Source organism: Canis lupus, chromosome 22 (genome assembly GCF_003254725.2).
Source record: "Canis lupus dingo isolate Sandy chromosome 22, ASM325472v2, whole genome shotgun sequence".
NCBI classification, from domain to species: domain Eukaryota; kingdom Metazoa; phylum Chordata; class Mammalia; order Carnivora; family Canidae; genus Canis; species Canis lupus.
Genome location: NC_064264.1, coordinates 54,646,607 through 54,671,077, shown reverse-complemented (window position 1 = coordinate 54,671,077; position 24,471 = coordinate 54,646,607). Strand labels below are relative to the sequence as shown.

General features: G+C 39.5%; 1 long non-coding RNA gene across 1 annotated transcript; it reads left to right on the top strand.

The window, feature by feature from the left end:
* Positions 1-3,282: 3,282 nt before the first annotated feature.
* LOC125753378 (uncharacterized) lies at positions 3,283-23,674 on the top strand. The gene is made up of 4 exons (XR_007405077.1): positions 3,283-3,394; positions 20,678-20,704; positions 22,096-22,207; positions 23,139-23,674. It is a non-coding gene; the product is annotated as an uncharacterized LOC125753378 (long non-coding RNA).
* Positions 23,675-24,471: the final 797 nt, after the last annotated feature.

Here is a 24,471-nt window from a genome sequence, read left to right as displayed (position 1 = left end):
ATTAAAAAATAATTTAAATAACTAGACATGGTAAAGACAACCGAAGTGTTTCTGTTTTAGAAGGAAACTACCGACAATACAAATACATATCTTCAATTTTTATTTCTTCTAACCAGAAATGATGCTACTGTTTGCCGTTCACATGCAAACGGTATCTCGGTGTCACGGAGATAATAGGATTTTCTGAATTAACCACCTTTTCCTTGCTCTTTTCTTTAATATGCACTAGGAAGGGGGAAAAAATGCTCATTTAACAGATTTGAAGTGAGTAGAACTTGCTATGAAAGGAGACGGATGCACTCAGTGTCCACATCTCACCCAACAGGATAATTGTGAAGGAGAAAAAGTCTCAGAAGAAAAAAGAGCATTTGTATATTTTGTAACTGTAACAAATTAAAAACAAGAATTAAAGGTCTTACATTAGATAGTTTTCTTTAACCACAAAAACCTGCCTCCTGTAACATTTAAGCAGATGTCTACAATTGACTTTCTCTCTCTCTTTTTTTTTTTTAACATTTTATGTTTACTGAAGTATTTAGTGACAATTGCATGACAACATTGCAGACTTCAGTGGAACATCTGATTACCTGTGTATGGCAACATTTTTTAAATTTTTTTTCCACTGGTGAGTATCCATATTCACTCACTTCATCTGATAGCCCCTCTCTCCTTTTTTTTTTTTTTTTTTTGTGTGTGTGTGTGTGTGTGTTGGGGGGATGTCTCCCGTTTTGTGTGGTCTCAGTAGGAAATTGGTTTCCTGGGTCTGCTACCCACACCAGGGCCACATTTCCTCTGATCTTGGCTGGGAGGGGAAATAGACTCTTGACTTAAACTCTGATGGTCAGAGCTTAGTACTAGGATTCTGACTTTCTGACTCTTGAGGTAGCACCACAAAGATTGAAAGATACTATAAAGCTCAGAGAGACCCTGTAGTGGTAGAAGCAGCCACCCACGGTCCAGCAAGCATCCTCACCTGCGCTTCCTGCTATATGGCCCCAAATCACACCAATTCTTTTCTTTCTTGGCACCTTCTCAGTAAATTAATTCACTTAACTGGGATAGCTAGGTTCAGTTTTTGATTTTTATTATGTCAAAACAACTACACAAGTGGTAAATTTTGGTAGGTATAGAAAACTGGGCTATTTTAATAGGATTCCTTTTCATTAGCTAGTTGTTTTTATGATTGTATTTTAAGTTAGTAAAGTGGAACATAATAAAAAATATACAAAAACAGTTAAAAAGTAAACCCTTCAAATGTTCTATGAACTCTAGGCAAATTTGGGCAACAGCATTATCATTGAACTCCTTCATGTGATGTGGCAAATAGAATAGAGCTGAGAAGGGGCCAAACTGGAGCTCCCAAGGAGAACTCAGCTCAGGCCTAAGAGTCAAAAATGAACGGATATGGGTCTTTGCCTCTAGAAGTGCAGTCTGTGGACTGACAACATCAGTGTCACCTGTGGACATGTTAGAAATTCAGACTCTTGGGTTCTACTCCAGACCCATCGAACCCATAGCTCTACTTCAACAAGATGCCCAGTTGTGTGGACATTAAAGTCTGAAATGATTATGGATCATGTAGTATACATGCCTCTGCCATGTGACAGTGACAATGCCCAGGTGAAACTGTAACTCCAAAACCAGCAGGTGCAAATAATTGTATAATTGGATCTGAGAACAACTCTAAAATGAAAAAAAAAATTGCATGTATAGTTTATTGTGTATGTGTGTGTTTCTGGCTACTTAGGAGTATGTTAAATTCCTTAATATTCAAATTCTGCATCATTGGCTAATGAAGAATTATGGAACTAGAAAAGATAAGAAACACAAGTAGTATGTGGCTTTAGTTGAGGAAGATGAGATATTTCCTCCATGGTCTATCAGACACTTTTTCCGAGGTAACAGCATTATTAGTCTCTGTATACTGTCTAGAGCCTCACACAGTGAAACTCTTAATGAAATCTGAAGGACAACTTAAAAATAACTTCTAATATTTGTGGTGCTCTCACACGTCAGATGTTTACCAATCACGAAGGCCTTTAGGAATTGGTGGATGTTTTGATTTTGTGGCAGAAACAAACAAACAAAAAATACATATATGATTTTAAGGTTCCCAAAATGCAAATGCCCTTCTTATTTGCGGAGTGATTGAATAGGTATGGGGAGAAAAGTCATTTTTTAAGAGTTTGTTGGGATCTGTGTTGAATAAAATGCAATGCTCTCCCAAATTTAAATGAAAATTAAAAAGTCAATAACCATGAGCCTATAATACACAGTGATAAACTCTTAAGAAATAATATGCTACAGGTTTCAGAACCTCCCTAGATAAAGAGTAGGAAAAAAAAATCTGTCTTTGCAGTTCTCTATTGCTTGGGAATATTGACTCTAACTTGAAAGGAGTGATACAAATTTATTACAACTCCATTTCTCAATTGCTTATATTTGTGCAGTGGTTCATACTTTACAAAATGCATTCCCATATAATAACATCTTCTTTGGTCCTAATACACTCCCATGAACTGAACCAGCCAGGCATGATTCAATTCTATTTTCCATCACAGAGAAAGAGGTAGGGTGGTTGTTTTTGCTTTAAACTGGGTGTAAACTGACCTGCCTTTGAATACTGGCTCTGGAATTTACTGCCAATTAGGAAATGGTGTAAAGAGCTTGTTCACTGAACCATTTAACATTTTTCCCAAGCACCTACCATGTGGCTGGCCCTTTGCTGAGCACTGGGCCGTGTCAGAGGTTTAGGCCTGGTTCTTGAGCTCCTGGAGCCTAGACACACATATATATGCCTTTTAAACTATAGTCTATCAGGCTCAAAGTGTGCGCACTTTATTTTTGATCATGCCACCTGTGACACTTAGAATATTGCTACTATGGGACATTTTTTAAAAGTCTATTTTAGAGGTTCATATTTTATTTCATGTTTTAACTTGGTTTCTTTTTTAGATGTTTTACTTCAGAGTTAAGTTCTTTTTTTTTTTTTTTTTAACTGAGATAATGTTGCAAAAAACCCATTACCTATACTTAGTGTTCTGTAGTGTCCATGGCCTGTCAAGAGAACAGCGTTGGCGTTGAGCTCTCATTAATTTTCTAGAGACTGTGCTGGGAAACTTACCTCAGAAATAAAGAAAAGGCCTTGAGCCTTTAGGTTTGGTACCTACCCTTGCTACCTTCATTATTCTGTGGGCTCCTGACCTTCAGTCTTTGCTATGTCCCTCTTCTGCTCCCCAGTGGCTTCAGGCTTGCTTCTGCTACCACTACCTATGTCTCTCCTTTCCATCAGATTCCATCAGCAACATGAAGGCTGCCCACCACCCTCGTCCTGAAAGCACCATGTGCTTTTCCACAGCATCATTGTGCATGAATGGAACTTCAGATTTACTGGGTAAGTTGCAGCACCGCCTCCCTTATCAGAGTTTATTCTTCATGTGAACAGAGAAAAAGAATTACTTTTAATTCAACATGGATTTCATGGGTCTAGCCCATGTAATTTGCTACATATTTGTTGATGGGATTTAAGAGTGATTCATGGCACATCCATGATTTTCTCTCTGTCCTGTTTGGAGAGAAGATTGTAGGATTTATATGTGGCACAGTTCATGTGAGCATGTCTTAGCACAGGTTATTTTAGAGACGGCATGAGGAAACATCCAGCTGATATTCCATAAGCAAGTACTTTGATGTAGGGCTTAAATTTTGCTTGTTAATCTGCTTTGAGACTAGAAGTGTATGGAGGAGGCAGTCACTAGTTACCGAAATATACCTAATTGTATAGAGGGGGAAATTGACCAAAGTTTAGTTTTCTCAAAGCCTTTAAGCGTGGCGTGATTGTAGTTTAATAGTGGTTGGCAAAAGTATTGTGAAAAGGGGGCAAATAGCAAATATTTGGGGTTTTGTGGGACATACTCTCTCTGTTGCACCTGTTCAACTCTGCTGTTCTAGGAAAGAATCCACAAATAACATGGAAACATCAGGTGTGGCTGGGTTCTAATGAAACACTTACAAACACAGGCTGTGAGCAGGTTTGTCCCAGGTTTGAGCTTTCAGACCCCCGATTTAATATCTTACAAATGCACTTTGGACTCATTTCTTGTGTTATTAGAAATCTTCAGGGCGTAGGGAAGGCATGGGTGAGTTGCCTGGGTGCGCATTTTGTGCAGCTACTCATATGCTCCCAGCTACTATGGGTTGTCCATTAAAAACATATAGCCTACAATTTTTATAGTGATCCTGGACCTTTTTTCTGCCTCCAGAGTATGAATATGTTCACCTCAGTCACATTACAGTCTCGCAGTAGTGAGGCATAAAAGAGGGTCAAACAATTACACTAAACTGATCTTAGGGAAATGATTATTTGTCCATTTTTAAGAATTCCAGGGCCCCCATGTTTTTATTCCTCTGGTAGCTTATTTTTCATTATGTTTATATATATCTGACAGTTGAAAATAGCTTGGATTCTTATTTTTTTTCCCAATATTTTTCTTATGATTAACTTTTGATTGGAAAAGTATCTCTCATTGCCGCCCACTTAGAGCTGACACATGCTACTGCTAGACAAAGGTAGAGCCTTGAGTGAGTTAATACTGGGCATTTTATGGTTGATATGTATCGGATCAGGGTCCTATGTCCCCAGTATTTTATAGATAATTTCCTTCCTATATCAAGGACTAGGACATCTGGGGTGGGAAGGTATGCTCAACTTGTCTCTATCTATCTCTTTGGATCAGTGGGGGCTAGCCTAGTCATCCTCTTCTCATGTGATGAGTGGGAGCACAAAAGGGCATAATACCCAAAAAAGGTGAAAGTATGCCATTCCTGTGTAGACAGAGAGGACAATCGTGAAAAAATAAAGGAAGGAAGACCAGAATGGTCTATGTCTCATATGTTCTCAGACCGAGTTGTGTTGAGAAGAGCAATTTGATGGTTAAGAGTATGGGATAGGCCTGTTAGCCCCACCATGCAAACTATGTTTTCTAAGGAGGTAACTTTGAATGAACCATGTAATGTAATATGACATCAGTGACCACTTGTCAAGTTAATTTACTTTTGTTTCCAGACTTTATTTATGGTCATTTTGTATAATTTTAAATAGGATTTTTTGTCAGTATAACCATATTAATATTTTTTTAAATTATAAAAATCTTCATGGATAAGGATGATCCAACGATCAAAACAGAAACATGGAGTAAAACTAGAAATATTCATCTATAGCTCATGGTATTTTCAGATACTCTCATTGTGAAGGACAGTTGATATTTTGACCTGACCTGCTCCAGTATCAAAGACACTTAGGTATGTCACCAGTTCCAAGTGAATAAGTGTGTACCCAATGTGGCACACATAATATTGTGCATCCACAAACCTTTTCCAGATTCTTCCTTTGTGCACAGGGACATTGCCTTTCCCGGCACTGTACATCTCTGAGGGCAAGAAGGTAGTCCCAGTCATAGAATGTGGGTAGAAGTCATGGGCATCCCCGCATGGTGTGTCCCTGAACTCTCCCTCTCTGTATGTGGACAATGCAGACGGTCCACCGGAGGCCTCCATGGAGGCCCTAGGAGTCAGTAAAGATTAGGTACAGCTGATCCCCTAACACAGTGCTAGAGCCTTAGCAATCAGTGACATTCACCGAGTGAAGCCAGTGGGACTTCATGTGTGCAAGTTACTGAACTGCAGCTTGCCTGACCTGATCCATACATCTAACCCCCAAATAAACATACAAATGGGGAGTGCAGGGACGACATTGGCAGTGCGTGTGGACTTAGGAGAAGCTTTATGATGAAATGAGATCTGCCACAAGCTTTGAGGATGGAATTACAATCAGCCACCTCTTGAACGTTCTCAATACCTGCCTCACACTTTCATACCATAAAGCACTGCTCAGAGCTTTTCCAAAGCCAGCTATGCCTTTCCTTAGATTTAAATCTCAGTGCTCCAAAATTAAATGCCACCAACTTAGAAAGCCTTCCCTGAACTCCTGGTAACATTTTTTTTCAGACTAGCCTCATGTGTCATCTTCATGATTATGAAACTTATTTCATGCATTTTTAATAGTTGTTTACAGTATTATTTTACTGTCTGGCTTGTGATTTCCTTAAGGTTAAAGATCACATCCTTTGTATCCTTCTATGCCCTACAGCACTTAAGAAAACATTTGTACATGGCCATTTCATCATTTATTTACAAACACAAATGTGCACTACCTATGAGTCACACACCATAATGGGCCTGGGGATCAATACACGTGTGCCCAATTGACTGAAATTTGTTAGCGAGATACAGAAAGACATCACAGGCTGATGAAAGCATCATGAGTATAGGACCAGCATTGCACAGGGACGAGGTTTGTGTGTGCCTGGAAAATCAAGCACATTTGGAATTGGAGTGGGAGGCGAGCATAGCAAGAACAGGGCATTTTGGAGAAAAGTCTTGAATGCCAAGCCAGGTGTAATAGACTCTAGTTAGTGCAGAGAAGTCAACAAAATTTCAGGAGTATAACATTTGGCCATCAGAAAACCCACAGAAATAAAATAATCAAAACAAGTTTTAGCTCCATTATGGAATACATGAAAAAATGTACAGTGTCTAATCTCAAAGTATTATTCTCTACCAGGGCAATGAGTCCAATTCCACAAGCCTACAGTCAGCTGCTAATTTGCTTATTGTTGTTGTTGTCGTTGTTGTTTTCCCTCTAAGATGTTCTAGGTTTCCAAATTGGACAAAATGATAATCTACAGAGGTTAAAGAATATTGGAATTAAAAACACATCAACTTGCAAAGGATTAGGGAGATGTGTGCCCCATAGGTGGACTACAAGGATGTTGCTAGCTTGCTGCCTGATGGACTTGTGTTGCAGGAGACTTAACACCCTGCCAGGCTCCTCTGCAGAGATGTGAGGCTGCCTACATCTTGGCATGTTTCATGTTGTGTCACTGGCAGTGCCCAGGCTCCATAAGGCAACATAGTACCTGCATTGTGGAGAGCTATGTGATTTATGCTGGCACTGACTGGCTTCAGCGCTAAACCTAACTGTTATTTTTATAGCAGACAACTGTGATTTGAATTGAACATGTCGATATTATGGCCATGAAACAGTGGTCAAAGGCAAAACTTTTGAAAGAAAGTGTTCCTTAAGGTAACATGAATGCTTTCAGTTTAAATTGGATTGTGTATAATTATTATGCAAATGTGTAAGGGATTTTTAATGTATCATGTATCTATAAAAAATAGTTTAGAAAATCATTTAATACTGTAGCTTTACCTCTATCACTAGCTTATTCCTTTTTTAAAAAAGTTATTTATTTATGATAGTCACAGAGAGAGAGAGAGAGAGAGAGAGGCAGAGACACAGGCAGAGGGAGAAGCAGGCTCCATGCACCGGGAGCCCGATGTGGGATTCGATCCCGGGCCTTCAGGATCGTGCCCTGGGCCAAAGGCAGGCGCCAAACTGCTGCACCACCCAGGGATCCCTACTAGTTTATTCCTTAAGCAATATTTAGCTGATATCCCCTGACAAGCTGGGAAAGCCAAATAACTCTTCCCACTGGCCACCTCAAGAGACCCTTTGGTGTGTGCTTCAGGAACACAATACATTATATTGATATAATACAGCCATGACCTCTTGGAGATGTCTCCACAATGGGCAGCGATGCAGGGCAGAGCTGACCCCACTCTATGTTTTACATCATTAACACACATTTTTCTCATGAAAAATGAACCTAAGGCATCTTACTTGTCTCTTAGAGGGGAAAAAGAAAAAGAAAACGAAAAGCAAAACATTTGGTTTTGTTCGGTTGTGTTTTTGTTATTGTTGTTATTGGATGCAAGTAAAATGATGGAGCATGATTCTATGTGGGTCCAGAATCTTCTAGGGAAAAATGTTACCAGGAAAACATTGCCCTTTGCTATATACATGGGGGAAGCAAAGCTTACTTTTCCTTGTGCTCAGATAAGTTAGTCATAGCATTCCAAACTGGCTGAGTTCTTCCGCCCAAGAGCAGGAATCCTATACCTACCAGGGTGAAGATGAAAACATCTTGGTGAGGATGAAACTCTCAGGTGCTAAGACCACGCCCCTGGAATTCCTTAGCTCCAAATCTCAGTGCACTGAGAGCCAATTGCCTCGTGCTTTCCTACTAATGGTGGCCCTAGTTCTACCTTTCATGGCGGTTCCCTGGTCTTTTAACTTCTCTTCTTTGGGGAGCTGGCCACCTGCCATGCCTCTCCAAACGAGTACCCAGCTTGATTCTCATATTTTACTCTTGGTGACCCACCTTCGTTGCTGACCAGCCACATTTGATCTGTTTTTCTTGGCAACAGCTCCAGTGAGAAAAAATAAAGCAAAGAGAAAGAGGCCTTTCCCATTAAGGAGAAGAGATCTCAAAGGCAGTTTAGCAGTTTGTGTGGGGAAATTTATGTTATTATATACAACTTAGTTGTGATGAGAGTCGAGATAAAGCATTTAGAAAGTTTTACCCGAAGTGTCAAGTTATTTCCATCTATGGGGAACAAAAATTTGTATTTGGGATTTTCCAGTTCCAGAGGCTTGCCTATTAATCCGTCATGCACATAACCATATATATTCAATTGTTCCTTTTTAAAAACATTTATTGAGCACCAATTATATGCAAGGCCCTGGGGGTAAAAATTCAAATGTAATAGTTTCATTATTGGGTTGGATTTCTTACTGTGTAGAGGGTGTCATACTTCATGAAAGCATTTGCAATGTAAGGAGAAGACCATTTTATTATAGAACCTTAAGTCATTGTTTGTGAGCCCTCCAAGAATATGGAAATGATGACTAAGTCACAAGGGATATTCCCTGAAGGTCCAGAGAGCCCGAGTGCCCAGGATCAACACAAAAAGGCAGCACCCCACCGAGCCAGGTCTGCAAGTAAGGAAAGGTGCATGGACCCCAGTGCAGCACAGTGAGGACTCTAGCTGAGTGGAGAGGCACACTGATGGTGGCTCAGAGTATTCTTGAAGTCCTTTCTGAGAAAATCAAATATGTCTGAACCTCTTTTCATGTGGATTTTTGGTGCCACACCAGTGAGTTGCCTATGGGAAACTTTCTCGTTTTAGAGCATGACAGCACAGTGAATTACTCTAAATTATTTGCACTAAGGACATCATGAACATGTATGGTCCACATAGAAATCCCTAGTATGATGTGACATGGCTGATAATGAATCATATAGAAACGAAGGGACAGGGATCCCTGGGTGGCGCAGCAGTTTGGCGCCTGCCTTTGGCCCAGGGCACGATCCTGAAGGCCTGGGATCGAATCCCACATCGGGCTCCCGGTGCATGGAGCCTGCTTCTCCCTCTGCCTATGTCTCTGCCTCTCTCTCTCTCTCTCTCTCTCTCTCTCTCTCTCTGTGTGACTATCATAAATAAATAAAAATTAAAAAAAAAAAAAGAAACGAAGGGACAGAAAGATAGTTATACAACTTGTGTTTCCCAAGCTGGACCGGCCCAGGGAGCTAACATAGTATCAAATGGCATTTTTCCAGCTCTGCCCTCTCGGCTGCTGGAATTCTGGGTTCCTTCAAAATCCTTTCAGAGAGTTTTGGAAGCCTCCGCCTTAGTCTATGTGTATTTGGAAGGTCTCTCCAGGGCTCCACAAGCTCGTTCTCTTGTTTTCTGTTTTGCATTTCCTATTTTTCCTCGCTTCCTCTGAATCACTGTCATAATGTCCACTCTTGATTCTGAAGCCTGAATTGGAACCCGTGCCAGTAATATCTATCAATTATGCCTTTGCCACTGAGCAGTCCGACAAAAGAGGCACCGGTGCCAATGCCCAGCCTAATTACGGTTGCCGCCGTCTCTGTCCATATGAGACTTGTTAATGCCAGCTGATAGCTGTTCTGAGGCTTCTCATGTTTGATGTGTGGATCTGAAATCTCTCCTGCCAATGCCAAAATGATCGCTGCCAGAATCACAGGCATTGTCTCCTGTGTTACAAACACATCTGGCAGTAATACAGCCGATGCTTTCAGTGTCCCAAGGAGGTTTTTGTCAATTGCCTCTTTAGTTTCTACTCTCTTTCTTTACACCTCTATAATAAGCTGAATAATGTTCCCCGAAGAGATCAGATCCTAATCCCCTGAACCTGCAAATGTTGCGTAATTTGGAACAAGAGTCTTTGCAAATGTGATCAGATATCTTGAGATGAGGAGATGATCCTCGATTATCCAGTGAGGTCCTTAATGCTATCACATAAGAGACAGAGGGGAAGGTGGGGTAGACACAGAGATACAGATTGTCAGCAGCCTCTAGAAGCTGGAGGAGGGAAAAGACAGATTCTCCCTAGAGCCTCCGAAAAGAGTGTTGGCTTTGTGGCATCATGATTTCAGCTCAGAGATGCTGGTTTTGGACTTCCTACCTTCAGACTCTGAAATGAGTACATTTCTGTTGTTTTAAGCCACCAGATGTGTGGTGGTTGCTGCAGCAGCCACAGAAAACTTGCAGGAGAACTGTAAGCTGTACTGGGAAGAGAATGTGTCCTGGGTAAAGTCGGGACCTCTGATTAGACTTGGGTACCAGGTTGGAAAGGAGAAAACACATTTCTCATTTCTGTGATGAACCGAAAGTCATTCTAGAATTAAATTTGAAACTAATAAGGTGAAAACTCAGAAAATGTTCAAAATCTCTCCAAGTGTAAATGATAGGCATTGAATTTGAGGACATGCAGTTACTTTTTTATTGGCTCTCGAAAATAATCTCTAGGAACTCAGATGTAAACAACAAGAAAAAAGAAAAATGCATAAGCAATGTGCTCCCACAAAGGTTGTTTGGGAATCAACCAGGGAAATTAAGATTATCTCTGTTGATCTGAGAATGTTTATTTTGAAACTCAAAAATGATCTCCTTTGGGGGAAAAAAAACAATACTTTTAAGAAACTAACCCTGTAAAGCATGTCAGTTCCACATGAGCAGGTGCTATTGTCATTAGTCAGTTTATTCACTGTCAAACGTATGTAGTACAGGGATAGATAAAAATATTGTTAAGGGCAGGATAAATTAAGAAAAAGAGAGAAAGTGAAAAAAATAAGATCAGAGTTATTCCTCTAGGAGACCATTGGTCCTTTGCAAGGCAGGGACTGGCAAATGCATAGAACTCAGAATGATTTTATGAGTGTGTGTGGCTCAGCCAGAGTGTGGAGTAAGGCCAGGCACCTCATCCTCACTGTGCTCCTGTTCCTCAGGGATTTCTATGTAGGAGGAGTCTGGGAAAATTTCCCTGGTAGTTAGTGGTGTTCATGAGGCATTGCTGTTTTACGAACACCTTCTACAGTGTCTGCAGAACAAATGCGAGATCTTCTGGGTGTGGTACTAAACTCCTCTGGATTAGGAATGGCTGAACTAGATCTAGCCTGTTGGCTCCTGTCACCCAGTCCAGAGGCTGAGCTCTGAAGGAGCAGGTTCTCACCACTCAGGGGCTAGGAGGTGAACAGGAATGGGCCTGACCCAGCTAGTCTCTGAGTGTGCAGGGCCAGGAGAGATGAGGAAGAGTGTTCTCAGCTCTAGTGGTTATTTTTCCAATGCTGATGCCCCCTCCCCAACCCTCCATCCCCTGCTCGGTCCCCATTCCAGTGTCAGATCCAGTGATCAGTTCAGGAGGAAATCTTTGAGATTTTTCAGCTAACATACAAATAATGGGAAGTATGGATACCACAAATAGTAGAAAAAGAGTGACTGGGGAAAACATTGCAAGAGAATGCTGACTGCCTATTTTATGCCAAGTACACAGAACAACCAGGAAGGTGCAGCAGGCTCCATGATGCTTGGGAGACAAGGACCAATCCTAAGGAAATATCATTACTTTTGCACTCTCATTAGTAGTAGAAGTGAGTCACAGACTGGGGAATTGTGTCTTGAAGTTGCTAGTATTCACTGATTTGAATTTATTCTAAGTGTTGTGTTTTTAGATATAGGAGTGGGTGCCAATGCTGGTCACCATTTTGTAGGAATGTCTTCAGATTTACCTGCACATGGAAAGTTGGGGACTCTCTAGGCCATCAAAACAAAACAAAACAAAACAAACAAAACAAAACAAAAAACAAACAAAAAAACTAAGTGAGCCTTTAGTTGGGAAGGGTGACAGCCTGCTCACAGCCTCTGGGTTCTTGGTCCCTGGCTAAACCTGACAGAGAGGAGACTCATTCAGATTGCTAAGGCCCCCAGGGAGATGGGTAAAAATAACTGAAAAAAGAAATGAAATACCTTATTTTCTGTGATCAGTCTATTCTCTGCTGACTGCAGTAAAGGGAAGTATCCCTGGGGAGCCCATGGAGAAGCTTGCAATATCCCCCTCTTGTCTCCAGGGGACCCTTTAGTCTTCAACAGTTGGGAATGTAATTCATTTAAGAATATGAGCAACTTTTCGGCACCAAACTGTGGCTCTGAGAAACTCAAAGGTGGTGAATGTCTGGTTTAATTTCCTACTATGCACATGAAAAGCCAATCCTCCTACAGACACACAGCATCAAAAAATCTAACATCTTGTGATGAAAAGCAAGCCAAGCTTATCTTTAAAAATTTCATTAAGTCCATGAAATCTGTGTGTAATGCTTGAAGGAGGGACGGGGGAATGTCACAGGGTTCACAGCGGGACGAGACTCCCAAGCCATTAATTGTCACAGTTTCATCGAGCTATGCAGAAGACAAATGTTTAGCATCTTCTGTAATAAAAGACACTAAGTTACCCTTAGACACTACTTATTAAATATGTATAGAGTGCTCTCTTATTAAGAAAAATATAGATAGAATTTATGTGAAGTCTTGACACCTAAAAGATGCTATTCAAGCCAAAGTTCCAGTTTGGTCAGCCTGAGAGTAGATCTTAGAAACGAGAATAATCCTTGAGGGGCCCCTGGGTGGCTCAGTCAGTTAAGTGTCTGACTCTTGATTTTTGACTTAGGTCATGATCTCAGGGTTGTGAGAGGGAGCCTTGAGCCTGCTTCAGATTCTTTCTCCTTCTCTCTCTGCCTCACTTAAGCTCTAAATAAACAAATAAATTAATACAATCTTAAAAAAAAAAAAAGAACAATACTTGAGTGCTTGCATTTACGTCCTGCTTAATGACTTTGAGTAGAAGGAAAAGCCAAAAGCCATTTTTACATTTGAGAATGACTAAGAGTGAGCTTCCTAGAGCGCAGATGAAATCGTTCATGTTTGAAATGTAAATTTTCTCTTAGGTGATAATTAGATATAAATAGTCTTCTAATTGAACCTTCCTTAGTTTGGAAATGTCTTAGCTCATGCCTTGATTATTCACTATTATAATGAACATTTACTAAGCATCTACTATATTCCAGATGGTTAACAGATGCTGTATTTGGCTTAGAGGCTATTAAGGTGTGGAAGAGACCCGCCTTCACGGGAGTCACTCTGTTGCTCAGGGACAAGACAATAGTGACATGAAATTAATCACAGGGCAGGTGGAAGTGGAAATGGCAAAAAAGCACACATCCATGCTTGCGTGTGCAGAGGAAACCCTGGCTTTCTAGAAGAGGAAAACCGCTGATGAACCTTGAGCATTGCTTCCAAGGACAGGTGGTGTAGGGGCTGCCAGGGGCATTCAGGGCAGTGGGAATGACAGGTATGAAGGTGCCAAAGTTGGGGGCGGGGGGACAAAGTTAACGTATTCTTGGTTAACAGTGGTTAAATGTGCTATTTTAATAAAATATTGAAACACACACACAAAAAAAAAAAAAAAAAAAGAAGGTGCCAAAGGGAAGGTGAGCATGTTTGTGGCTACAGGCGTGTTCAGTGAGAAAATCGGGTAGCACCTGTTGTTGTTGATAGATACATGAAAAAGTCAGATGAGATTTACAATATACTATAAGAACCCAGTATTAGTTAAGTAAAAAAATTCCTAACAATGAAAAAAAAACAAAACACTGAGAAAATAAAAGTACATTACAGGGGAGAATTGTTGTGTTAAGTTCGTATGTTCTTGTTTGATATTTGATACCTGAAAATTCCCTCCATCTGTACATTTTTTACTATCTTCTTCCACAAAAGAGAGGCCAGGACCAAAGTAAGGCCTAGAAATCCTTATGTGAGCTGTGTATCAACCACCCCAAATCATCAAGTGACTGTATTATGCTGTGGGTAAAATGTGAAATGTGTTCCTAACAGCAAACATTTATTTCACTTGGTTTAATGCAATTTCCTATAACTTTTTCTAAAGTGCAACGTGTACATGTTAGGATGATGTAAATGGTAAATTTAATTAACTCATGTATATCTTCATTTGATCAAAATATTACTTTCTTTTATAGAAACAGATGAGTGTTCTAAAACCCCGTGTTGTTTTTGGAACAGTGTTTTGCATTTTGGGGGAAATAAAAGTAACACTTGGGCAAAAATAAAAAAAGTCCCTAAACTCTTTAAATGTTTACCTCCACATTTTTGAAAGAATTCCAAACATGGCAAAGGACCTTCTCCCAAATAGAGGAAACGTGCTGTTATGTTTTCCATTAACATTATTGGGCTCTTATCGCTGACACCCTGCTTTATACCTTAGATGTGTTTTCTTATTTATGACCTACACAATTATTTACCTCTTTTAGTCCTTCCCATTTTGGGAAAACATTTTATAAAGCTAGCGGCATCATCTAATCATAACTAGATTTGATAGCAAATAACAAATTCCTTTTTAAACTCATTAAGTGAGGGAAAAATATTACAAGCACTCAATTTAACAGAAGCTATACCCACCACAAACTGCAATGGCCTGCATCATGCAAAGGTTTAAGTGTTGGTGTCCAGAGTTTGAGAGGCACATCTTCCTTCCAGCCCCATGCCAGGCACCATATCAATCCTGGTTCTATCATATGGTGGCTTTTCTGAGTAATCTGACCTCTGGGCTCAGGAATAGCAAGGAGTCAGGGAGGGCTTCAAACAAATTCAACAAGGAAAATTTTTTTTTAATTTTATTTATTTATTCATGAGAGAGAGAAAGAGAGAGAGAGAGAGAGAGAGGCAGAGACACAGGCAGAGGGAGAAGCAGGCTCCATGCAGGGACCCCGACATGGGACTCGATCCCCAGTCTCCAGGGTCAGGCCCTGGGCCGAAGGCGGTGCTAAACCACTGTGCCACTTGGGCTGCCGCACAAGGAATTCTTTTTTTTTTTTTTATATTTTATTTCAGAGAGAGAGAGAAAACAAGCATGAGCAGGGGGAGGGACAGAGGGAGATGTGGACTCCTCACGTGGCAGGGAGCCCCAGGTCGGACTTGATCCCAGGACCCTGGGATCATGACCTGAGCCAAAGGCAAATGTTTAACTGACTGAACCACCCAGGGGCCCAACAAGGAATATTTTTATTTGAGGAAGGAGTGATGGAAAAACCATCATGGCTCCAACCACACACACTTTCACGGCCAACTATGTAGAAGAAAGAGAAAGGAACAGAAGAAGATGGAAGGTCATTTGTCCAGGCGTTGGTGATGCACATCTCACCCTCTTAGCTCAAGAGTGTGTATCTCTGCCTCTTCCCCCATCTTACAGGAGAATGTAGAGCATACCAGGCAATTCATAAATGTTTCTATTCTCAGGGCAAAGGGGATGGTGTTTGATTAGGAAAGGATTTCTGTTCCCACAACTGGATATGTTAGAATGTCATTTTCCATGAACTCCCTCCTCCAAATAGTAACTACCAAAATGGTGACTGCAAATTTTGTTTCTCTTGGCTTCAGGGGGAGCTCAGCATTTGGGTTGGGTGAAAACACCCACAGTCAGGCACACATGGAGAGAAGTCTTGGCTCTTGCAATTCTAGCCAAAGCATAATGGCGCCTTTAAAGGATTTGGTAGCTGTTCAGGCTACCCATGTAGGCTGAGGATGGCTTCTACTTAGGGATACCTCCTTTTTTTTTTATTTATTTATACAAAGGCTCTGTAATATCCATTATTTTTCTGCAGACTGTTTGTAAGCTGGTTAGGCTGATAGACAGCTTTCATACAAAACTTACTGTTCTTAAGCACAGTAGTTGTATCAGCTAATTTAACCTTACCCACTATAAGTAGTTTCTTTTATTAACCCTTCTAAAGATCAGAAAACTGATGCATAAAATAACATCACAGTAAGTGACCTAGCCAGGACTGGAGATGGTTTTAACAACTACTAATTTATAGAGTTTTGATTACTCCAGCATATGCTTTAAGAAGTTTTAAGTCATTTGAGTTATTCATTTACATCTTATATAATAAGTAAATGTGCCATTATTTTAGTAAGACGATGCCATTAGCCTATTGCCCATTGTTGTGAGGAACACATTCTTAGTTATTTTGCTGGCAGTGATGATTTTTCTCTCACTAATCCATTCATATTTTATCAGGTGTCCTTGTGATCCAATTTGGGATTCATCCATCAATTTGAATTTGGGGACAGATTTCCTCTTTGTAGGAAATTAGTACTTGATCTTGGATTAAATTACATTGTACTTGAAACAATTATATTAGACATTAGTCGTAAAGATTGCTATATTTTAATTAGCAAGGCAGAGTTGGAGCACATTTTTGCTTTACTGTTTTCTCCTCTGTTTCTGGAACTAATCTTTCCCACACTTTAAATTCTAGTAATTGAAACGCACTAATCTGGGTTGCATGTGAAACCCAGAGCAGTAACCAGCATGACTGAAGGACTTAGACCAGATAGGTAAATTTCCAATCTCCACTTTAATTGTGGATGAATAGTGCTTCCAGGCATTCATTTCTTCATTTAGCATCTGTCTTTTCTTTCTTCCTATGGACAAAAGTTGCCCACCTTTTTTCCTTATGTATTTCCCAAACCTAATCCTGTAGGTGCACTTATATCATTTTAAGAGCTGGGGGAAAACAAACAAACAAAAAAAGGTAGTTTGTTGGGGAAAACAGGTTGACTTGGAATCAGCAGTTTAGAGTGAGAGATAGTCTTCAGGCAAGGGGAAAGAAAAGAGCGGTGAGCAGTGGAGATCCTCATATGGCTTATTGCTCAAGGCCAAAGAGGACTGTGACTAGGTAATCGGAGCAGACAGGACCTCACAAAAAGCTTTTGGTCCCAGAAAGAGACAAAACAGGACACCCATGAGTATAGTTCTTCCCTGCCCCCTCCACACACGTACTTTTGCACTTTATAAGACTGAAATTAAGAACAGTATTTGACTAACCTCAAAATTACACTGATACCATAGAAAACAGAATAATGGAATATTCTTATACATCTATGATTTGGACTAAGATTCGCAGCCTCCACATGCTATTTTAATATACTAGGTCTTTAGAGGTGATGAATGAGAGCAATTTAGCTATCATTTACCAGGGTTTGGATTATCTGAAGCAAGCCTTTAATTTTAGAGTAGTTGCATAACCTACCACTGATTCTAATCTCCCTAAAAGGTCTTAGGCAGTTTAGCATTAAAATAAATGTAATTTAGCAGTTAGGAGCACCACAATATAATTCCATGATATATTCAAATATAAGTGTCAATGCATGGGAATTAATTGCTTCCCTTCTCATTAATGGTGTGTTGGTTATAGATTCTTGACTTTGATGACTTGAGTCCTGTTGAGAAAGTGTTTTCTTGTTCCCTCCGGAGGGCATCTCTGAGATGATAATAGTGCTAATATGAATCTGGGCAACAAGCTGGTAGAGAAATGCTTTTCCTCTGGGCTCTATTATAGCCAATTCAGAATCAGTATTAAAATTTTAAAAAGTAACTCCAAAATAAAGATAAAATTAAAAGTAAGAAATGGTAAAACTACCAAAATAAAAGGAAAAGAAAACAACAGTGTCATTTGATAATCATCTATTCAACCATAAAAATCCCAAGTCTCAAGGACCTGGAGAAAAGGGAAAGAGGGTCTGAATCCTACCCAAAGAAGAAGAAACCATTGCTTGAAGCCACACAGGGGTCCTGGCAACCAAATCTGCCTTAGCTCTTTCTGCGAATACATCCTGTGCATCTTTTAGGTGCTTTAATCAGGGCTAGATCTTGGAGATGTCAACATTAAAAGGCATGATATCAAGCCAGAGGTCTTCAAACAATGGTTAGCATAATACAGGTAATTGATAAATAATGTCAGTATATTTAGCGATACCATGGGTTTGAGTAATTATACAACATATTCAAATAGAGTGAGTATAGTCAGTGATTGTATATGTAGCAAAATGAGAGAAGAAAGCAAGCCTAACTCATTGACTTAGACTGGGCTTAGAGTAGCTTGCTCAGTTTTGAGAAGAGAAATTTAAAAAATTAGTAATTCCCAGGGGCACCTGGGTGGCTCAGTAATTGAGCATCTGTCTTCTGCTCAGGACGTGATTCCAGGGGTCCTGGGATCAAGTCCTGCATCAGGATCCCTGCAGAGAGTCTGCTCTCTCTCTGCCTATGTCTCTGCCTCTGTGTGTCTCTCATGAATAAATAAATAAAATCTTTAAAAAAAAAAGTAATTCCTAGGTGAATATTCAAAGAAGAACTGAAAGGGAGAGAGAAAGCAAGCGTAGTGAGTGTTGGGAACCACAGAGTAAGGACTTATGTAGGCACAGTGGGGTTTCCTAAGAGTGCCTGGTTCCTGTGCCCTGCTCTGCTGGTCTCCGTAGCTGCACAGGGATTCTCTTGGAAATTGGGAAGTACTGCTGCAGTAGCATCAACAATATCAAAAAGCAATAACCAGCCTCCCTCATACCTACTGAAAAAAGAGGGAAGTTACAGCTGTAACAAGGACAAGGAATATGCCTAAGAAAGTTGGTTAGAAAGCAAGAACATTGGGGCATACTCTGTGCCCTTTCTCCTTCTAACAAGACAGACTATTCTTTATAAAAGATGATGCCTAAGGCTCAGGTGCCCTGGGCGGGGACTCAGGCAGCCCCTAATGGGCTTCAGTGGAGGAAAGAGGGTGACCAGAAGTCCCTCTCCTTCCTTTGCTTTTCTGTTGGTTTTAGTATGACAGGCGTAATGTAAGCCGTCAAAATGTAAAAGAAACAGACCTTTAGACCTCACACTGCTATGTGGCTACATTTACAGGAAATGGCAATATCCCAAGCTTTAAAAGGTATTTTCTGTGCCTACCTAGGCATCCAGGGAAGAAGCACTTAACAACAAGCTGAAAATAGCAAAATTATTCTATTGGTAAATTCCCAAAGTAATCAACTACAATAAAACAACAAAAGCTTCCTTTTTGTCTTAAATTTTTTGTTGTTTTCTTTAAAAGTCAAGTCAAATTAATGCATTACCTATTGTCTGATAGTTTTTGCCTCCAACAGCTACGGAATTAATTAGACTGTGTTGTCTAATCTCCCTTTGAGAGGTATGGCCCTGGCAACTATGATTCATGGAAAAAGTGAATATTCTTTATGTACATATTATAAAAATAATAATTTAAGGTTAAGGCTATTTGTTCACTGCTTAGACTGGTCTTGTTTTTTTTTTTTTTTCAAGTTTCCCCTTTAGCTTGATTTTATCATTTGAATTTGTAATCTGATTAGCACTTAGCACAAATTTTGGGAAAATAGAGTGAAACTATTCTTGCTAACACTCTACAGCTGTTCAAGAAAAAAAAATGATACTCGTTACTATTTAAAGGAAATTCCTCTATGCAAGAGTTTCCAATTAGGTTAGAGGCCACCTTTTAGATGCTGGAGGAGATGCATGATTACATCTGCTTCCAAAACAGTGTGGAAATTCTCACAATCCCTTTATTTAAAAAACCTGGCAATCGGATAGGAAACAGCTATGAATTAAGAAAGCAAAGTAATACCCTCTAAGATCAGAATAGTTTGATCTCGAAGAGTAGAGAGATCCGGGGTAGGTGAGTAATTGAACTCATTAAAACGGGCGTCTCATAACACACTTTTCTGTCGTTCATTAGAAAATGCTCTCTGCTTTATTATTTTCCTCCATACGGGAAGGCTTATTTGCATGTGTATTCTAGAGGTTATTTACAAAGCTATAAATACAGTTTAGGCTTTCTTCTGAAGCATTGTGGTTTCTTAAAAGTCTTGATTATAAACTTTAAAGTACCCCTCATAAAGATTAAATAAAATCTTACTGTATTTGGTCAAAATCTCTGCAAGCTATATGCTACAATACTTTGTGGGATACATGTTAAATAGCCCGAAAACAGTTAGGGAAGTTTAGGTGTTCAATTTCTTTCTCCTCTTTTTATTTCTCTTCCATTTTTCTCTTTCCTTGTATTGTCTTAATGACAAAACACAGAAAAGAAAATCAGGATGGGATGAATAAGTTGCATTTTAAAATAGTGAGGAAGAGAAAAATGTAAAACCATTGGTCTGAAATAAGGCAAAAGGTATTATTAAAAGGCAAGAATGTATATGTCTGTATATTTCATGTAAATCTGAGAATGGGAATATAGATGTATGCATTTTTACTTGGCTCACAGCATATGAATATATATGTATGCATATATATTTTTCTGCTTGATTTAGAGCATAAGACTATAAAGTTCTCTACTGCGGACCCCTAGAAATTCTAAGAATCACAGTAACCCACATTATAAATTGAATTCTTCAGTAAAGTAGAGTATCTAGTATGATTCAGAATGCATTTTTAACATAGATGTGCAGGCGGCATTGACACGGGAAGGAGGAAAGGTAACAGCTATGGGCAAAGCTTATTTTCTTCTTATACCTCATATTAACTTCTTTTAACTTTCCTTTTCCCCAGAAGCTACACTTCACAACCTTCTCTCAGGTAATTGTCCCCTTTACCGACTGTCACTTAAATGTTACTGATTCCAAGGATTGGTTTTCATTCCCATAATGTGGAGCCTAAGAGCATGTGACGAGGTAAGCTGACTCTGGACAAGGCTCTGAAGGGAGAGAACCAGCTCTGTGTTCCTCTCACCCACCTGAAGCCCTGTGCTTTCTGGCCATGACCTCTGCCTCCAGTGGTACAGAGTGCGTTTTTGAGAAGATAACACATGTGACATCACAACATAACATTCTCTTTCTTTATGGGAATATTTCTTCCCGGTTTCTTCTTTTGCTCTCTTGATTTGGGGTCACTGCTACACAATGTGAATAATGACAGACAAGAACCCTGTTTATTTAAAAGGTATCCTGGGGCAGCCCTGGTGGCTCAGCAGTTTAGCGCTGTCTTCAGCCTAGGATGTGATCCTGGAGTCCTGGAATCGAGTCCCATGTCAGGCTCCCTGCATGGAGCCTGCTTCTCCCTCTGCCTGTGTCTCTGCCTCTCTCTCTGTCTCTGTGTCTCTCATGAAAGAATAAACAAAATCTTTAAACAAAACAAAAATAAAAAAAATAAAAGGTATCCTGTGCTTAAGTACATGATCTGTGATAGGGAACTAAGCAATTCTCTCTAGAATCGATTTGTGCAGCCCTCTGAGAGAAATCAGCCAGCACTTTAGCATGAGCTGCCATAGATACCTCTGTTTATACTGCCCACACCAGTCCATGTAAGTGCATTATTAATAGTTTGCGTGATTCTTTGATGTTTGGTATTAATGTTTTCATACAATGAAAGATGATAAAGTAATGCTGTTTCTATTGTGCACTGGGATTGCTAATTGTTAAAATTACATCGTGTTTCCTTCCGTTTCAATTCCTTTATGACTTAATAATGTCATGGCCATCACTCAACAGGTCACATTACTCTCCCACTGTGTTATCCTTCCCCTTGTCTTTTTCTCTCTTTCCTTATTTAAAGGAGGTACATTCCTGTTCCTTGATCAATTGTCCTTGAGTTTTTCATAGTTTTCTATGACACTTAATTCTTTCTTTTTTAAGTCTTTATTCCTTAAGAGCAATTTTTAGGTTCCCAACACAATTAAGAAAGTGCAGAGATTTCCCATGTGCATGGTCTCCTCCATTATCAACAGTATTCACTGGGGCGGGGGGGTGGGAGGTACATCTTTTACTAAAGATGACCCTGCACTGCTGCTTCACAGCTATCCACAGCTGACAGCGTAGCGTCGGATGCACCCTTGCTGTTGTACTTTCTGTGGGTTTGGCTATCCCTCACTGGGATATCTTACAGAGTACCGTCACTGCCTAAAACTCTGTGTTCTGCCTGGCTATTCCCCCCTGCTCTCCTGAAACCCTTGATCTTTTTCTTGTCCTCAGACTTTTGCCTTTTCCAGAATGTCACACCATCAAATAATGCACAAAGCTAAGGAAGAGTCTTGCTTCTTCATTTTGAGGAATCAATGAGATTTTAAGTTGAAGTCCAAGATAAGTACGTACTATTCCACTTCTATGATTTCCTAAGAAGCTTATCAAAATATTGATTCAGTATAGATTTTGTGCCAAATATTTTAATATCTATTTAGTAGAGACAGGAACTTAGGCATTCTTAAACTTGCTTTTTTTATTGCTGTTGTTAGTTTAAAAGGCCTGCAACAGCTCAATAGCTTCTGTCTAATAAATTGAGGACCACTTTCAGGTGATGTTGAAGACTGTGTCCTTAACATATTGAAATGTTAAAATCCTGAAGAGTGGGAGTTAACCGGTCCTGGTCTTGTCTTCTTAGAGGATGGGGGCTGCTTCCAGGTGGGGAGAAGTGCTCTTGAGAAACATAGGGTCATAGATAATTTGGAAACCTCTGCATTTTCCTGATGCTATGGAATCCCTGGGGGAGTTCTTGACAGCTTCCCTTACCAGAGGACTGATTGCTATGGTATTTTCGGTATTTTCATTTTTTGAAAAATACTTAGTTCATTTTTAAACTGGCTTGGTAACATCTTGGTAACATCTAAAACTAGACTGTAAAGTTTTTTTCTTGAAGGTAAAGTTACTCCTATCATAACAAGAACCCATTTTTAGATAGATGCAGGTTGGAATGGTCCCACCTACTAAGATTTTTTTCTCCATTATTTATTAGGGTAATAATTACCCCTGTTGTGAAGCTCAACTTCTGAGTTGATCCTACTTCAGATCTCCTAGTTTTGTTTTGTTTAAACAAGCAAGTATATATTTCAAAGAATTTGGAATTAAAAATTTGATTCTGATTTTTCTCCTTGAGATTTTTCAAGCTTTCCAAATGTGAAATTTCCAGTTTTCATTGATTTTTTTTTATCTAAGGAAATACAGGATTTGAAACGGAAACAAAATATCATTTTCTGCAAAGTTACAATCTTGACATATTCTTTCTTTTACCTATCTTTCAGGAACACGATAAATGCTTCCAAAATGTGAGAGACAACATTTAAGAAAATGCCATTGCCTTAACCACGGCTGATATTTTGAAATAATCCTTGACGTTATCTGTCCATTCTGCCTTTTCTTCCCTTCAGAACCTCCTCAGACTCTACCCTTGTGATAATTCCCACACTGTTTCCCTTAGCCATGCCTGTCTCTGTTTTAAATATTTTTGGCAAGCCTTTAAATCTTTTCTTCTTTGGTTTTGGTTGTATAAGATGGAGAAGATCTTGATTTCCACACATCTATAGTCACTAATGGTAACTGTTTGCTATCGACTTGCTTCACAACCTCAGAGACATCTCAAATGTACATAATCAAAAGAGTTAAAGAGGAGTAATAGAAAATTTTGTGTCAAAATGTTATGGCTAAGGGATCTAAAAATCGCTCCAAGTATTTGTCATAAATGTAAAAGGAAGACAAGAATCACTCCAAACGTAAAGCAAAAGCTGTCTTCCAGACTTGGCCGTGATGGTGAGACCCATTTGGCGTTCCCTCTGACATGTGTGCATGTGAAGATCATATGCCAGGCAGATGGACGTCATCCTTGCTTGATGCTTAATGGACCGTGGCCCACATGTGATGTATTAGCGTATTCACCTGTACCAGTTTTACATGCACAAACATGTGTAGAGCTAAATTGTAAAGAAAGACCACTGCAGAGTTACAACTTTGCTAATAAATGACACATTTGCTAGCAGTTCAGATATTTGCATAGAGATGACAGGAGGAATGTTCTGAGGTGCACATAAAAACTAATTAACCTGGCAGCATAAAGTATGGCCATGTTGGTGGTCTTAAACATCTCAATATACATATTATCTTGTAATTTTAGTTTAAAAATGGATAAAATCTGATTCAAATATCATTTTTAAATACGATATTTGGAAAGCCTATGAAACACTCTTGTTACCACTTTACCAGTAATTTAAAAATGCTAAAAAAAATTCTTAAGAAGGCCAACTGAGTTTTATTTATGTGAAAAAGGGAAACTACACAGAAAAAAAAAAATGCATACCTTGCAGGGGGCGGGGGGCGGGGGGGGGAAGCACTATTAAGGACATAGCTAGAATGAATATGCCAAATCAAATTATGTCTATTTTTTTCTTTTCACAAACCATCAAACCCAAAATGTTTTTTTCCCTTAATATCAGCAAGACTCTGCTACCATGAGACAGCTCCCAGATATTTTTTTCTATTTTTAATAAATGAAGGAATATTGTGGACACAGTGTGTGTGCTCATTGTAAACCATTTTTGCTGGACTCATTCTGAACATATAGAAGAATGACACCGAGCAGAC